The following is a 4,159-nucleotide window of genomic DNA, read 5'->3' on the forward strand; positions in this document are numbered from 1 at the left end:
AACTCCAGGAGTTGGTGATGGACAGGGAGGCCTGGCGTGCTGCAATTCATGGGGTCGCAAAGAGTCGGACATGACTGAGTGACTGAACTGAACTTAACTGAATTGTTGCTTCTTGACATGCATACAGGTTTCTCAGGAGATAGGTAAGATGGTCAGAGATTCCTATCTCCTTAAGAATTTTCCAAAGTTTCTTATGATCCATACATTTGGGATTCCCTGGTAACTCAGTTGGTAAAGAATGTGCCTGCAATGCAGGAGACCCCGGTTTGATTCCTGGGTTAGGTAGATCCCCTAGAGAAGGGCTAGGCTACCCACCCCAGTGTTCTTGGGCTTCCCTCGTGGCTCACCTGTTAAAGAATCCACCTGCAGTTCTGGAGACCTGGGTTCGGTCCCTGGGTTGGGAAGATCCCCTGGAGAAGGGAAAGGCTACCCACTTCAGTATTCTGGCCTGGAGAATTCCATGTACTGTATAGTCCATGGACTGAGCAACTTTCACTTCACACAGTCAAAGGCTTTAGCGTTGTCAATGAAACAGAGGTAGATGTCCCTCTGAAATTCCCTTGCTGTCTCTATGATCAAAAGAATGTTAGCAATTTGATCTCTGGTTCCTCTGCAAAGACACTCTAGGATGTCTGGCTCTATGTGAGTGATTCTACCACTGTTAATATCCAGGTCATTAAGATCTTTTTTGTACAGTTCTCCGTATTTTTGCCATCTCTTCTTAATTTTCCAGGGGAAAAATGAGCACTACAAGTGAGCCCTGAGAGGACAACACACCCCAGAACCGGGGGGACCTCACAGAGTTCACCCCACTTTCCAGCACAGAAGGCCTAGGGCTGTGCTACAGTCGACACTGGATATGAGCCTTTGTTACTTCTCACAAGGACTTCAGGAACCTCGAGGTGAAGACCTAGGTCTGAGAATGTGTCCTGAGGTCACAGAGTACAAGGTCCAGGCAGTGTGAGGAGTCAAGGTGAGGCGGGGGCCCTTGGTGTGCACCAAGGACTCCCCATCCCAGATTAGATGGGACCTAACACACCGCAAATCACTTCCCCTGTCATCCCATGAAGTACTGGCTGTGCTGGCTGCACCCTCAGGAGCCATCTCACTTCCTCACTTGATACTGGAAAGTCGACCAAGGAGGAACGCCCTTGTGAGGCCCAAGAGCAGCCCTCAGAAGGGGATCTGTAAGTGGCCTGAGTCAGAGCAGTCCAGAGCATGTCTCTCAACTGACCATTCACCGCCCTTCCGGGCCCAGCCCCCGCCCCCACCCCCGCCAGGCCCGAGGTCCCCGTCTGTCCCCTGCATCACTCCTCTCAATGGTTCGATCCCAGTCATCATGCTCATGGTTGAGATGAGTGAACTCAGCAAGCCCAAGGAAGACCTTCAATGCCAAAACCAGGCCCAGGACCCAGTGGAGGTGCAACTTAGGGGGGCTGAGGCAGAGGAGGCCTCATCCCCTATGACCTCCTCCTGCCCAGTCTCCTCTTCCTCTGGGTCACCCATGCAGAGTCCTTGCTAAAGGCTCTGAATGTGATGACAGCTGAACTACTGGGGTTCCTGCTGCTCAAGTATAGCACCAAGGAGCCAATCTCTCAGGCTGAAATGCAGAGTACGGTTCTCAGGGATAACCAGGCTCACTTCCCGGTGGTCTTCCGTAAAGCCACACAGTGCCTGCCCCGGTCTTTAGCGTGTAGGTGAAGGAGGTAGATCCCAGAGAGCACATCTACTTCCTGGTCCCCATCCTGGGCCTCACCCTCAATGAGATGCAGAGGGATGGGCAGAACATGCTCAAGGCTGGCCTCCTGGTGACGGCCCTGAGCCTGATCCTTCTAGCAGGGGACCTGACACTGAGGAGGAAGTCTGGGGAACACTTAGCAGGATGGGAGGGTGTGTCTGGAGTGAGCACTTGATCTTTGGGGAGCCCAGGGAGGTACTGACCCAAGTGTGGGTGCGGGATGGGTACCTGGAGTGCCAGCAGGTGCCTGACAATGACCCCGCTCACTGAGTTCCTGTGGAGTCCCCGGGCCTATGTGGAGACCAGAAAGTGGCAAGTCAGGGTATTTCTGCTCAGGGTCAAACAAAGGGCTCTGAGGGCCTTCCCACCGCTGTCTGCAGAGGCTGAGGGGGAGGAGGAAGAGGGGGCCTGAGCCAGAGCAGCAGCCAGGCTGATCCTTCCCTCTGTGATTGAGGAGGAAGCAGCCGGCCTTCTCAGAAGTGAGGGCCCGGGCCAGCTGGGGGAACCAGTGTGAAGCATCTTTGTGTTCCTCTTCTCTCCGATGACATGCAGATTCATCTCTCTTTTCTTTAGGAATTTTTCAAACTTTGGCTGTTTTCATAGAAGGCTAAATAAACTTCAGTGTCTTAGCTTTGTGGATGATGCTGATCACAGCGTGTTTGTGCTTACCCAGTTCGAGAACAAGAGTTCTGCTGTTTTTTAAAAGTGATTGGGAACTCTTCCATTTTGTTCTGTGACCCTGAACAAGATGAAATGGAATTGGAACAGAACTATTTTGGAAATGTGAAAAGACTTAACTGTAATATCATTGGGGAAGAATTAAGAGATAAAATGTAATTGAGGTGAGTTCTTGCTTCTTATATTTCTTGTCTGTCATTTAATACAGCTAAGCTATCCCTGTTCAGTTGCACCTTTTTGGGCTATTATTTAAGGAAGTAAAAAAGAAATCTGATCCAACTTAATAAGTCCCCTGCTCACTGGCTCATTTATTCCACATTTATTACTTCATGGAGCTTCTGCTCTGTGGAAGGCCCTGTGTTAGCAGTGGGGGCATGTTAGCAGGGAACATGGGATCCTTATGTAAACCTACCAAAATTTGGAAATAAATATGTGATTAATTCAATGCTTTTTAAAGTAATTCATTGGAAGGACTGATGCTGAAGCTGTAGCTCCAATATGTTGTCCATCTGATGTGAAGAGCCAATTCATTGGAAAAGACCATTGTGCTGGGAAAGGTTAAGGGCAGGAGAAGAAGGGTGACCAAGGCAAGAAATGGTTGGATGGCATCATCTATTCAGTGGACATGAATTTTGTCAAACTCTGGGAGACAGTGAAGGACAGGGAAGCCTGACATGCTGCAGTCCATAGGATGGCAAAGAATGGGATGTGACTGAACAACAACAAATTCACTGTTTTAAATATAGATAAAGGTTTTATCTAAATAATATTTGCACGTTGTTTGGGGGGAAAAGCATACCATTTGCACTTTGCCTGGGGTGAGGTGGAAATGTATTTTGGAGGCCGGTGGTGCCACATCCATGGGCCTGAGCTCCCAAGAAGCAGGAAAGGCTCCTGACTGACTGACTGATGGAAGAGCTGTCCAGGCACCATCCGTTCAGGGCCAAGGGGGAGGACCTGGGTTCCTCCCAGTGGCACAGTCAGAAGGTGAAGTCGCTCAGTTGTGTCCGACTCTTTGCGACCCCGTGGACTGTAGCCTACCAGGCTCCTCTGTCCCTGGGATTCTCCAGGCGGGAATACTGGAGTTGGTTGCCATTTCCTTCTCCAGGAGATCTTCCCAACCCAGGGATCGAACCTGGGTCTCCCGCATTGCAGGCAGACGCTTTACCATCTGAGCCACCAGGGAAATCCACCAGGGAAGTCAGCAGGCGCAGTCAGAAGGTGGGTGTTTTTCCAAGGACTGCTGTCCTCCTAAAACCCTCCAGGGCAGTTGTGATGTAGACAGGGTGGAAGAGGAAGGAGCATTTTGGACTCTGGGCACTGCAGATGGTATCCTGGGGGTGGTGCAGCCAGAGGGACTGAGGATGGTGGAGAGCCCTGAGCCAAGGGGCAGGGATTGAGTGAGTCAATTCCTAGGCAGGTTGATAACACGTCTAGGTTCCCTGAGGAGGAGAAAGGGGTCTGGGGCTCTCAAGGAGGAGATAGGGGTCTCGAATTCTCAAGGAGGAAGAAGGGACAAATGTTTTTCCCCTCTACATTTCTTAGTCTTAGTCACATAAAATGTTTTTTCCTTTAAGCCTCAAACTGATGATTACACAACCAACAACTCAGCTTCAACTCTGTACTAGGGATTATATAGCAACAATGTATCCTGCTTGAGGACAGTTTCTCCTACCTGAAAACCTTCTGACTAATCCTGATATTTTAGAATGTATATTATGGGAGTGGGTCTGGTAGGATCTT

The 4,159-nt window shown here is 50.0% G+C and overlaps 1 pseudogene; it reads left to right on the forward strand.

The window, feature by feature from the left end:
- The first annotated feature begins 1,339 nt into the window (after positions 1–1,339).
- LOC104999659 overlaps positions 1,340–4,159 on the forward strand; it is a 52,288-nt pseudogene continuing 49,468 nt past the window's right edge.

Source organism: Bison bison, unplaced genomic scaffold, assembly GCF_000754665.1.
Source record: "Bison bison bison isolate TAMUID 2011002044 unplaced genomic scaffold, Bison_UMD1.0 scf7180017864360, whole genome shotgun sequence".
Taxonomy (NCBI): domain Eukaryota; kingdom Metazoa; phylum Chordata; class Mammalia; order Artiodactyla; family Bovidae; genus Bison; species Bison bison.